This window comes from Pogona vitticeps, chromosome 1, assembly GCF_051106095.1.
Source record: "Pogona vitticeps strain Pit_001003342236 chromosome 1, PviZW2.1, whole genome shotgun sequence".
In the NCBI taxonomy this organism is placed as follows: domain Eukaryota; kingdom Metazoa; phylum Chordata; class Lepidosauria; order Squamata; family Agamidae; genus Pogona; species Pogona vitticeps.
In genome coordinates this window covers 229838818-229852858 of record NC_135783.1, presented here as the reverse complement: position 1 = coordinate 229852858, position 14041 = coordinate 229838818, and the positions used below count along the sequence as shown (strand labels likewise).

Below are 14041 nucleotides of genomic sequence, written 5' to 3'. Positions count from 1 at the left end.
AAAGACCGCCATGTGTCAGATGTATTTTGACTTCGATTCCTGCATTGAGCAGGGCATTGGACTCAACGACCGTATACGCCCCTTCCAACTCCATTCTTCTATGATTCCGTGATTCCATGTGCACCACATGGCATCTGCCGCTGCGCTGTGCCTCCTGGTCCTCTTATCTGCTCTCTACTATATCTTTGGAAAAATAAAACAGGCTGTTGGCTGTGTGCTGGGCCAACCTGATAATGCTGCTGCGAAAGCTATCACCCATTTCTCATGTTACCTCACCAAGACATGGTCACATTTTGAAGAAAGGAAGCCATGATGGCTCTTCACAGAGAATGGCTGGAAGCTGGCTGGTTTAAATGTATTGTGCTGTGTTGAGGAACTATCTTCCATATTATATTGTTCTCTCAAGCAATGTAGCAAACTACTCTCAGAAGGCTTTCCTTGAAAGATGGCGCAGAAATATTTTATATCAAGTCAGGTAATTTAGGGCCTAAGCAGAAGTGACTGCCCTGTAAAAGGTTCCTCGGATTAACAAAATAAGTGGTTCATAAGCTTAACTGGATCAGAGCAGGAGTGAAGAAAACGTAATGTGATAATGTATTTTAATCACTATGCTCCATCTGTTTTTATATTCCTATTTGTAAGGCATTTCACAAGTATGGGGCCACCCCAGAAAAGTCTTCCTCCCTCCCTCTCATCTAAATATTTGACGGGTGGGCCTTATGGGAGCTAGGCCTCTCTGACATGTCTTATGGCCTGAGCAGGAAGTTAGGATCACTGCCAGAAGTTCTTCAGCTTACCTGTCCCCAGGTCAGAGCCTTTCAAAAGCCATCCCTGATGTTCTCACAGATGGGATTGTTCAGCCACATCCCTGTTTCTTCTGGCAAACTTCTTGTACTTTTCCAAGCACACCCCTCCCTTTTCTTTTTTATTTCTTGCCGCAATGACGACGACAAAGCTGGTGGCATCAATAATTAAACATTAGCTGAGCATCAGGGGACGAAAAGTGACAAAGCTGACAAACCCATCACAAGCTATTTTGACAAATCTGTAGTCTGGAAAGATTGCAAATGAGGGGACGAGCCCCCTCATTACACCTCCCACGTTTAACCGGCTTCTCTTTAAACATCACAGCAGCGGAAGATCATCCATTTTCACACCCCCCCACCGCACACACTTTTTTTTTGATGTCGCAACAAGAGTTCCAGCACCGACACTGAGCGGCTGACGCTTTGGCAGGATGATGAATAACCTTTTTGGCCACTGCAGTCTCAGGTACTCTCATCAAAGTAAAATTTGTCCCTATTAATCAAATATAAGTGCTCTTTGCTGGAATCCTCATTTGTATCGCGTAGATTCCGAACATTCATCTAAGATGCTGTGCACAACGGGCTAACCTTTCAGGTGAGTCTGCTGGGAGAGCCAGCTCATTTGTATACCAGGCCTGTCTCACAAAAGGGCAACCAAACATCATTTACCCAGAGGCGAGGCAAAAGTGGTGCACCGGCTTGATGGCGTTTAGCTTCAGAAACCAGACATTAATTAACACACATCCATTGATTGCTATCGATTAGCATTTGTTTTTGTTTTTCTTTCTAGAAGTTTGAAGTAGGCATATTCCTGTAGTCAGTTCTCTCTCTCTCTCTCTCTCTCTCTCTGTCCCTCTGGAATGCTGCCATTAATTGGGTGAGATGTCTTTGTGTTCTCAGGCCATTCCTTGGAAGCCAGCCCAGAAGAGATGCTCAAAAGAGGAAAGCACAGATCAAAACAGTGTACACCAAGATGGATTTTTTTGCAATCAACAGTGCCATGTGTATACTCAGTTATCCAAATGTGTATACTCAGAGGTAAGCATCATTGAGTTCAGTGGTGCATCATCCTGGAGAAACAGCCATAGGTTTGTATATAGAGAGCTAAAACAGTTGCAGTGGCTAAGAGTCTGACTGCATTATCTGGCATATGACTACTTAGAAGTAAATCTCAGTGAGTTTCAGTGATATATGTTCTCCAGTCCCAGATGAGCACACAGCTTGGGTAATTTACTTTTTGGGCCGTAATCCTAGCATCCTCCAGCAAGCTATAATCTAAAAAAGTAAAATATCCAGTGTTTAGTTAAATGTGCTTTGGTTCATGGCCTGAGGCCCCAGTCTCATGCATATTTACACAAGGGTAAGCCCCACTGAACAGAATGGGACTTCCTTCTGAATAAACACACATGATTAATTTGTAAGCCACAAATCAGGAGGGTCCCAGTTTTAATGTTGCCTTTGCCATGAACACAAGAGAGCAGTCTCAGGCAAACATTTCTCTCTTTCTGAGCCTTGGTACCCTGCCACCCTCAAGACTCTGCTTTCTGATCATGAGGGATGGGTTGCTAGTTCCTGACTCAGAGTCAGCATCTATTATGAACAACACAGTAATGTTGCTGGGAGTGAGATATAATGGGATATTACTGTGGGAAACTGGTATCTGCCTTGGTAAAGCAGTTGTTCACCTCCCTCAGGGCCATCTCCTGCAAAGTAGGATGGGTTCCTTGCCGTCCAAGACCACTGGAAGGCCAAGGTGTTGTGTTGGGAAAGTAGCAACCATTGTGTGTTGCTCATTCAGAACTGTTAACAGTAGGCATAAAGAACAGCTGCCCTAGACAACTTTGAGCATTCCTATGTTAGCCAAAAAAAACCTGATGTTGGGAAAGTGTGAAGGCAAGAGGATGAAACAGGATGAGATGGTTGGGCCGTGTCATCAAAGCAACCAACATGACTTTGACCAAACTCCAAGAGGCCTGGCGTGCTCTGGTCCATGGGGTCACGAAGACGACTAAACAACAACAAATGACAGCTAAGGCTATTGCCCAGGCTATTATCTTGTTAGTCTCCCTCCTATGTTAATGAGTGTGAACAGCCCCTGTGGCTTCTTCCATGATGGCACTGCGAGTAGTTGCTGGAATAAAAGCATGCTGCTGCTTAGGCTCTTTATTGGAGCTACAAAACCTTTAAAGGGCCAACAAGGCCACTGTCGTAAAACTGGCAGCTTAGGGTACCAGGGAATTGTTTTTCCTCCCACAGTCTTTAGGGCAATACCCCTGTGTAATCTTTTATGGAGAGGAGTGGAAACTCACCTCCTCTACCAGCTCCACGACTCCTCACAGATGGGCCAAGCATGGTGCGCCTCAGCAAGGGTGCTGGATGCACATTGTCAAGTGTTCCCAGGGACAAATGGCAAAGTCCCATTTTCCAACCACACCTTCATAATCCCCACTAACAGCCACCAGGCCTGTAGGTGCAGCGATCCTCCGAGAGGCGCCACTGAACTCTACGTGGTCCTGGATGGTCTCTCCTGAGTAGTAGCGCAAAGGGCAAGAAGGAGTGGGAAGCTTCCTTTCTTGAGACCATTAGGCAGGCTGACTATGGAGTTTCTCTGGTGGGGCAGCCTGCTTTTGCTGCTGCTTCTGCCTGCAGCAAGCGTGATGCTGATTCTCTAGCCTCCATGCCTGTCGGTGCCTGTCTTGGTCCCGATGGACTCAGCTGGCTTCTGTTGAGGGTTGGCCTAGATCAGTGGTGTCCAACCTTAGCCCTCCAGATGTTCTTGGACTACAGCTCCCAGAAGCCTTCACCACCACCTGTGCTGGCCAGGATTTCTGGGAGTTGAAGTCCAAGAACATCTTGAGCGTCAAGGTTGGACACCACTGGCCTAGATACACTTGGCGAGTTCTTCCCGTTGGTGGTGCTCCCCTTTGATTATACAAGCTGGTGGAGAGTTGTCAACACATCCTCCTCCCTTCTCCATGCATTACTGTTTGCAGTCTAATACCGTGCTCTGAACTTCTAAAAGAATGGCCGTGTGAATTAGTTGCATCAACAAGACTAGCACATGGTACAGAGGCATGACCTTACATTTTACACTGCCACTACCTGAAAGACTAACACATTTTACAGTGGCATTTGATTGCATTGTTTTTATCTGATGAAGTGAGCTCAGCTTCACAAAAGCTTACAATATGAGAGAAAATGGTTAATCTTTAAGGTGCCGAAACTTCTTCCATGCTTCTAGTGGCAGAGAGCCACAATCCCTTCTCAGAAATGATGAATTTCCTATGGAGATTTTTTAAAAAAACTTATCTTTGAACTAAAAACCTGTGAGATACAGCTCTTACATGAATTATAAAAATAGTAGTACTAGGACAAGATCTAAATACCAAGCCTTGGCTCTGTTGTCATGACTTGATCAACAGAAAACCGTATTTCCAAACAAACAGAAGGGATGTTTCAGAATGTTTGTTTATTTATTCATTTATGGAAAAAAAGTTTTCTTTATCACCTGCTACTTTGAGTGGGGAATTTGTAATATGCCTCTGGAAGATGATAGGTACAAATAGGATTATTTCTACTGCCATTTTTTTTCATTTGCAACTGTTTTCTGAAGGTCATACATTAAATGGGCTGCCTCAGTCCGTCCTCCTTCAAAAAGAGCAAGTAAGTGGGGGGGGGGGGTGGAGTGGTGGAGGGGGGGGGCTGATGGAGCCTTTTGGTGCTGCTGGTTATGCAAGGAGACAATAAATGGGAGAAGTGCTGGGCTTTCCTAAATGGTACAAATTGAATTGCACTGACATTTTACAGAGCCACAAATTGCTTCTCTTATGCAAGTGCCAGATTTGTTTGCTCCTTGATGAGTTTTGCACCATCCCTTGAAAGCAGAAGATCCATTTGGAGGAGGCTGAGCTTTGCATTTAAAAAGTAAAAGTTTTTTTTTTCCTAAAGGAAAGAATTTCTGGTCATATTTCAGAACGTCAGCGTTCAAAGGGAGAAAAAAAAAATTCACAGCAGCCTTCACTTTTGTTTGAGTTGTGCCTTTGGCTTCAGCATGCCATAATGAAGCAACAGTGCAAATCAGGGAGGTATACAATAAATGTACATTCATGTGTCCTGCCTATGTCCTCAGCCCCCCCCCCCGCCTCCCAGCCATCCCATATTGCCAATGACAGGCTTACTATTAGCAGCCCCTGGGTCTTTTGTGCAATCTCTTAACCCTCCAGTGGCTTCCTGCTAGCAATGACTTCAAACATCTTGAATGGTAAACTGCAGGCATTTTTCAGGAGTGGAAAGCTGAGCCGACATGCCTTCATGACTCCTTCCTTTATCTTTGCAGACCGCAGGCCATGCCGGCTCTACTTTGCGTATGCTGATGAACTGCTCAAACTTAAGGTTGGACTGTTGGGGGAAAGAACAGAATGCCAGAAGATTAAATGTAGCCTCCTGGAAGTCTTATCCCAGCAGGGCTGGTCTCCACAAGAATCTACATCGGGCATCTGCAAGCAAAGGAAACGTTCCTGTTAGGGGGAAACAGACTTTGTTGGGATTGCAAGATACTGTATACTTGAGTTTGTATACTAGAATTTCAATGTTCTGTTTATTTATTTATTTATTTGCCCTGCCTTTCTTCTGGGAAAAGACCCAAGGTAGATTACATCATTAAAACACAATATTAAAACTAAAAAGAGTGAGTTATTCAAATATTAAATGAATTAATAACGCTATATTAAAAATGTTAGGCAAAGCACTACTAAAACAGAATTCGAAGCAACAAAATGCAAACCATTTCATTTGCAAACTTTTAGATAGTCACTCACTAAGGGAAGTGCTAGGATCATGAAGTGGTAGCTGCGGGCACAGCCTGATGCAAAATGCTAGATCAGTAGGCAGGTTGTAGAGTCTCAATGACTTTTTTCACTAATATTTTTAAAAGAAGAAATTATAATTAAAGAATTGTTTTTCACGACAGCAAGTAGGCTTCCACTCTGGGCAACTTTGTCTCCCTTTAAGTTTCCTGTTTCCACCTTTTAAAAAACATCAGAAACAGTGATGTTTTTTGTAATCAACACAAACGTTACTGGTAACTGTCAAATGAGCTAAGTAATGATGCTTCAAAAGGGAAGAGAGGGTTTGACTCTCATACAAAATTGCAATTTTCCTTGTTGCAAGAACAGGCGTTATATTAGCCACAGTTTCCACAACCACTTACTGTCATGGATTTATGTGATTTTTCTTTGATGCTTCTGGTGAATTAAGGCTTGCAATCCTCCTTTTCCACCACATACAGGCCTTACTGCACCACAATGCTGACTTAACAGCTTGGATAGATCCAGAATGTTTTCTTCAAACACCCACAATGTCAGCTTTGTAAAGGAGGCAGTATCAAAAGTGATGGTGGTTATTATACACAACAAAGATTCACAAATATTTATCATGTAGCAAATCCTAAAGCATATTTTCTGATTTTTTTTCCCTTGTAGAATTTTCTAGGAGTGACCTCTGTTATGTCCTCTTGAGCAGCTTGCACCAGGATACCTGTGATTTCATGCTGCATTTCTAGAGTCTGATTTGTCAGCAAACTTTCATGTCTTGGTTTTGCAATGTCTTGACTACTGCAATGAACTCTGTGTAGAACTACTCTTGTAGAGCTTCATGATCTTCAGATGGTGTCGTATGTGGCAGCTAGGTTGCTAACTGGTAGACAGCCCCAAGATCATATGGTTCTAATCGAAGGGTCTGCCTATGTTGTTATGAACTTGCCTGGATGTTAAGATCTTCAGGAGAGGCCCTCTTGAGAATGCCAGCAGCTGTAAAGACTCACTTGACAGGCATATGGAGTAGGGCTTTCTCCTTCATGGACTCCTAGATTGTGGAATCCACTTTCCTTAGAGGTGTGACTAGTTTCTACTATTGCCTCAGTTGTAATGATTAAAGGGAAATATAGTCTTCTTTCTCTTTGAAGGAGGGAGGCTGTGAATTTAACTTTGTCCTCTGAAGAAAACACACAGATGACCAAAGCTCACATTAGCATAACTTTTCAGATTTTTAAAATATGTTATATTTGAAGAACCTTTTTCTGGTGCTGATTTGAAAAAGTAACAACTTGGATTTTAACCTGTTAACATTAACATGTTGGTCAGAATCCTTCGAATGTTTGTGTAAGGTCTGTATAACTTGCCACAGCTAATTGCTGCTAACTGATGAGGAGCTAGGGCATGTCTTGGTTGTGTACCTGGTCGCATGCCTGATTGCACAACTGAGAGGGACCCCAGAACCTCATCAATTAGCCACAATTAGCAGCTGAGAATTATGCAAACCTTTTGAGAACATCTTTAGGATTTTTTTCCATTATTTCCAACATGTAGGCACTAAATGGTCATCTTAGTCCCATAAACAAAGAGGATATTGAGAAGAAATTTCCTGATTCCCTTAGACATCAATCCAATGAACAAACTGCAGGACAAATATTAAAATATGTAAATGTTCCCTAATATTCTACCTGCACTATTGAGGATTCATGAACTCATGACTTATGAATAAAGAAGTCATGAATTATAAAGACAAGAACTGCCAATTAGCTAGTGCCAATTATGCACTGCGAATTAGCAAGATGTAATAAATAAGATCTCCTGTGTGACTGCAGTGACTACTTACACCCTGTGGGGTCAAATATGGTCAAAAATTAATTTTGCTACAAAGGCTTGTCTCTTTTCAAGCCTCCGCCCCAACTTATTGGACTGGTTTCTTGCCAGTGAAATAAATACCTAGAGAAATACCATTGAAACAACCACTTCTGTATGATGGGTGAGCAGCTTTTGGTTTTTGGACAGATTTGCTTTGACTTCACTTCCCATCAGCTGTTAGCAGCATAGCCAGTTGTGAGGAGTGACGGAAAGTGAATGTCCACAGCCTCTCATGTTTCCTGCCCCTCATTCAAATCTATTGATCCCTTTTCTGTTAAATAAATAATAAAATAAATTATGTCCATGATGATTCTGCTGAACCTGTGGGTCGTCCTATATATGGACATTCCTTGAAAGAACAGAGCCCTGTATTTTAACCCCAAATTGACTTTTTAATTTTTTTTTTACCTTGAGGCACTTATTTGTTTCAGGCCATGAATGTTATTTCCACCAGAAATAACAAAGTGGAGTGGGGTAGCACGGGGCCCCAAACGGCTAGCAGCTACTCACAGTGAGCATAAAAAGGATGTTTGTTTTACAGAGTCTAAAGGTGCCAAAGATGGAAAGCCCTTCAGCCTTTGGGGCTCTGGTATGAGCAGTCATGAATATACTGACCAGATCTTGACCCGGCATGGCAAGACGTCTCAGCTGGATCCCTGAACAAGAGCATTTTTTTTTTGATACAGTATCATTTAACAGACGTAACTTGCAGCATTTCAACTGCCCTTTCTCTGTGTAAGCCGACATGTAAGTAGATGTTCCAGATTTAACGTGTGATTGAAATAAACAACATCCTCCAGTCCTTGGTTTGCCCCTCCCCTGCTGGCCTTGCTGTAGGAACCTGTCTTTGTGGATTACAGCAGAAGCTCCAGAGTCCTCTATGCAAGATGAACAGTTTATAGCATTACCCAGAAAACCTGCCATTTCTGTGATCCTGATCAAGCAGCCCTCTAGACACATGAATAATCCTGGCCCTTGGGACATTGAACCCAGGAGCATGACTTAAGCGGGGTGGACAGTCTTAAGTCATGAGAGAATCCAGAGAGAATCCAGGTAAGAGGCACTGGAATGCAGACTTCATTTAAACACCTGCACAAAACAATGAGAACGATGGGCATCAAGATGTAGGCCTCCTTAAGGAAGAAATTTGGCCTATGCCGGCATTACAGCTGTGGAGACAGCCTCATGCAGAGGCTTCAAATAACAAAATAAGAAGGAAACAAAAACACAAGATGGCTACCAAAATTAACCTTTTTTGACAGGACATTACTAGAAGAGGGTCTTCCTTACAACCTGGGAATATCTGATTGCCACAGCAATCATCCCTCCTGAAGTTTGCAAATTAGTTTGCATTGTTTTGTGATTGGTTCTTTGGAGAGAAGCATAGGCTTCATTTGGAGATACGGTGATTGAGACATTAAAGGAAGATATATTTTCTTGGGACATGGGAAATGGTATTTTGTGGTCACAATTTACATCATAGATACTATTTACTGGTGTCTCCTACTCCCGTGCAAGCACATTCTGTATAGTAATTGCAGTAGTAATAGATCCCCAGTTTGGGGTGGAGCTGAAATTCCATTTTCTGGGTAACATTTGTTTTTGAAAGCAACATGAGATAGCAGCAGCCTGTGGAGAATTGTTTTGGGAAAACTCTGGCTATGCGGCAAAGTTGTGGTGATGTAGCATTGTCGTCTTAGTTTAGTCAAATCACTTGGTTTGGACTGAGTGTGATTGTTGGGATGGTTCCGAGCACCAGGCAAATACAGATTTTGGAAAACTCAGTGTTTTGGATGATACCTCCCTGAATCCTCTAGCCAGGACAGCCATACTAGCTGGAGGATGCTTGGAGAAGAAGTCTAAAGTGGTGTTTCCAAGCTTTTAATTGTGGAGTAGATCTCTTTTCTTTTCTCTGTTTCATGGTGATGTTCAGCCTGGAAGAGAAAATGAGGTATCTGTGTTAGTCTTGCCTTTTTCTCAGAAAAGTGTACTTTTTCTTTCCTTTTTCCTTCTCTTACTCTGGTGACTGGAGTATGAATTTACGGTACCTCCAAAAGTCAAATGCGCTTTCTAGTTCTGGCCTCTAGTTAATCACATTTTTTTGGTCTGGTAATTAACACAAGCATTTCTTTCTGACATGGGTACTTGTAACACTAACATTCATTTGCCCGCTACAAAGGCGAGGGAGAAATGTTTGTGTTTTTTTTATCCAAAGTAGTTCTAAACCAAGGACTTTTAGAAAAGGGGGAAGTGAAAGGCAGCTACTGAATCACAATGGTGTTTCAGGGCTCATATCTAAATAATCTCTCTGCACCAGGGTGCATGTTTCCCTTTGAGGCATAGCCAAAAGTTATTCCAGTTGCTTACAAAAACTCCTTTTTCATCCTACTCGGAGTGCCTGAGCAAATCCTCGAATATCTTTGCAAATCTCAAAGATATTAAGGCATTTAACTCCCTACCCTGTCCCGGCTTTGCCTCCTGTGTAGACCTTTGATGCCTGGTGTGACTGGAATTATTTCAGAGTTCTAACTCATAGCCTGAATAAGAAATTAAGGGAAGCGCTGGGTGGGGGGGAATAGTTCATACAATATTTAATTACTTATAGATTTTAAGTCAAATTTGAACAAGATAAGTATTTAAATAAAAAGTACAACTGTTTAGAGTCTCTGCTAGGATCTCCTACCCTACCACTCTGTATACATTTCTAAATTCAGTAGTTAGCCAAGTAAATGTATTCATTGGGATTACACCAGATTTACAGCAGTGTATGAAAAAGCAGGACTTGGTGGACAAATTAGATAGGAAGCTCCCATTCTACAGCAGAACCTGGAAGTGCTATTTTTCTGGAGAATAAGCCTAGAATCTTCTGGGGTAGTATCACCTCTGGCCAGACTGTTGATTTGTACTGAATTGAGAGAAGCTGTAATATAATTTGTGGTGACCTTAGTCATACTTTCACATCTGCCATTACTGAGGACTGGTTTACACACACGTGTGTGTGTTCCACATTGGATGACTGTAGCCTCCACTGGCAAGGGTGGTAAATCGTGATCTGATTTGTATGTGCACACTAAATGAGAAAGCACAAAACTCCACCCCAACTCAGCTTCCTTGAGTGAGAGGAAGAGAGTTTGGATGACAGAGAGAAAGTGCACATTTGTTGTGCATTTGTGCAGAACCTGAAACAACAACAGGTGCTGCCTTGGTGTTGCAGAGACCTTTAAGGAGCAGAAACATTAGATGGTTTGTTTGTATCTCTGTGGACAATTGCCCTGCCCTTTTCGGCTCCCTGTGTTTGTGTACTTAGCTTCAGAAAAGAAAAAAGATACTTGAGACTTCCTTGCACAAATTGTGAAAACCCTGATGTAAAAACAAGACCCTTAGTGTCTTTTTGTGGTGTAGTATAGGAGAACTCTGGTGGTGGTTAGAGGATCCTTGACAGACTGTCTCGCCACGTCAACACGCCTGTCATAACTGTAAGGAAGACACTGACAAGACATCTCTAGCAATGGCTTGTCTATGTGAATAAACTGTCTGAAGTCAAACATTAGATGGTATTCATTCATTTTTAGCTATGATTTATAAAATTATGAGAATTATGGGAAGTAACCTCCCTCCCCCCATTTCAGGATGCCTGCCTGAAATAGTGGAACCATTAGGGTTGATCCATATTGATGCAAAGCCTGTTTCTGTGCATTTCACAGTCTCCAGCAGCATAACTTGTTCTGGTCTTCCACTGCCATCCCACAGGAACAGTAAGTTTCATCCACATACCTCAGTCACCACTAGAGATGGGGGTATATACAAATAGGAATATCCCTATGCAGCTGGACTTGATGAGGGTCCAGCCCCAACTCACATGTCTAGAAGTGGCTTCGCTTATCCTTCCAGTTGCTCCTGGAGCCCTGCTCTCTTCTCGCTCAGTTAGGGGAGGGAGAATGAGTCTCCCTGCATGGCTGCCGGGTGGCTAGCCGAGCAGGAAGAGAGTGGGGCTCCAAGAGCGACTGGATGAGTGAGGCCACCACCACCGGCAGATGCGTGAGTGGACCCTCATTAAGTTCAGCTGCACGGGGATATTCATATTTGAATGCGAATACCCCCATCTGTAGTCGCCTCCCACCTATGGCAACAGCATATATTACTTTCGTGGAAGTTCCTTGTGCAAGTCCTCATTGGCCAGAAAACATCCTGGCCAAAATTCTCTTGCTTAACTACACAAATGGCAGTGGAGTTTCCGGCAAGCAGGAGAGGCCACTTCCTCCTTCTAAGAGGACACTAGACCTGAGTTTGGCCTATCCTAGACCATGAGCCTTTCCAGAATTTCTCTAGGTGAGCACAATTTAGGTATCTGCCTGGCGGGTAGAATTCTCAGAATGGAGAATTCTTGGATTTGGAGTCCGTACAAAAATGAGTGCACATGGCTAAGTGATGTAACTTTGGGGGGCAAATAGCTTCAAGTTAAGAAATTACACTAGGCTGTGAGTTGCAAGCAGAGTCATACAATGTGGTGGACAACAGACTGTGTCTATGATGATTTCCTAACTTAAGGGAATTGCCTCCCCCCTCCAAGTTATGGTGTTTGTGTTAAACCAGTATAATTAGGCAAGAGGACTTTGGCCATTGAGTGACCTTGTGTGAGTCTGTGTGTGTGTGTGTGTGTGTGTGTGTGTCTATCTATCACTCTCCCTCTCTCTCTCACACACACACACACACACAGAGAGAGAGAGACAGACAGACAGACACACGCATGCACACACACACACACACACAAACAGAGACAGACACACTCTTTCTCTCTCTCTCTCTCTCCTCTCTCTCTGTCTCTCTCTCTCTCAGCCTGGCCTATGTCATGGTGCTGCTGTGATGACAAAGTTGGACTACAGCCAGACCTCGTGTGTGTGTGTGTGTGTGTGTGTGTGTGTGTGTGTGTGTGTGTGTGTGTGTGTGTGTGTGTGTTGCGTAAAAGGCCATCTGAGGTGGTGTTTGTCATCTGCAGTTTCTGTATTTACTTGCATTAAAAGAGAAAGATGAGAGATAGTAGTAATTGGAACAGCATTCAATTTTTTTGAGTTTTAAAACCTTTAAAAAATTGATTATCTAACCATCTATCCCTCTACTTTCCTACATAAAGTACCTTACAAATGTCCTCTCAGCCTTTCATTTGTACCTCAAAAAAGGGAGATACTAATCTTTCCTTAGGTGACTTAGTGAACTGATAGTCTGATTTTGCACCCAGGATGATGAACGGAGGCATCTGAGAAATGTAAGGGGATGCTGTTTCATCACTTTTTCCATATAATTCTGATGGGATGGGCAGAGGACAAAAGCTGCCATTCTAGGAAACTATTTTAAAATGTAATAAAACGTCAGGACCTCTTTGTAATCAGCTAGCCCATGTTCTGAAAAAGCTTAGCCTCACGTCATAAAAAAGGATCAAGGATGGAGAAGGGGAAACAGCTGGATATAATAACCATTCCTAAGGGGAAATATTCATTTTTAATTACTGGTATCCCTTTTATCCATGACAATGTAATTGCATTCTGTTTAACTAAATCTTAATTGGGCCTGTGAAGTAATGATAAGCATAGCGGTGCAGTTCTTTACTAGCTATCATATACGTGTGTTCGTTCCTCCTATCTTCTGTGTGGAGAGAGGACATCCTTGTGCTCATCAGAACTGCTAAGCACTTTTCACAGTCACATCAAGATGCTTGGTGTCATATTCTATTCAGCTGCGCCTTTCAGGCTAAAATGGCTAAAAATATTTGGGGAAGGGAACTGATTGCTCTACCTTGTGAGATGGCCACCACATCCAGGTCCCTCATAAAATAAAAAGCCACGTTCATGCGAATAGTGATGCAGTGAGCAGCCCCAGCTGAGACATGATTATGGAACCACCAGAGCTGAGGTTAGCTAGAAAAGTGTGACCGTGACAGAGAATGTTTGGTCAAAAGAGCTGTCAGCCAGGATATATGTTAAATCCTGATGAATCCTGAGACAAACTGGGCTTCATTGGACTAAGAACGGGACATTCTGAAACCTGGTGCCTTTCTCTCCTAAACTACTGGAACTAAAGGTGGACCATGATTGAAGCTAGTACTGTATGTAGAATTTGGAAAGGCAGGGACAATCCTTTAAGAACCTTGGAAATAGGGTAGAGGTGGGGAGAAGGAAGAAGGAGTGGAAATGAATGAGTGACAGGTCTATTTTCTAATCCTAAGGATTTTTTTTTAAAAAAATAGACTTTAGGAAATGGATTGTTATGTCTATGACAAAAGATAGTTCTTGGAAAGTAGCAGAGGGTCATTGAAAGAGTTTTTAAATTAAAATTTGTGGGAATTGGGAGATTGTAATGGATGATGTTTGTGATTTGCTTTGCTTAACAGTTTTTTAAAATTAATCTTTTATTTCCTTCTCATTGTGATGGTTGTTCCTTCATTGTCGCGACACCCCATTTAAGAACCCTTAAACTGGTTTCCAAGCATTGTACAAGAGCATCTTAACTCCCTTGCACCTCTCCTAAAACATGAGAGCTTTCTTGCTTAGGGAACAC

At 42.6% G+C, this 14041-nt stretch overlaps 1 long non-coding RNA gene across 1 annotated transcript; it reads left to right on the top strand.

Annotated features, from left to right (window-relative positions):
* Window positions 1-1732: 1732 nt before the first annotated feature.
* Window positions 1733-8715, top strand: LOC144583479 (uncharacterized). The gene is made up of 2 exons (XR_013537254.1): window positions 1733-1844; window positions 5143-8715. It is a non-coding gene; the product is annotated as an uncharacterized LOC144583479 (long non-coding RNA).
* Window positions 8716-14041: the final 5326 nt, after the last annotated feature.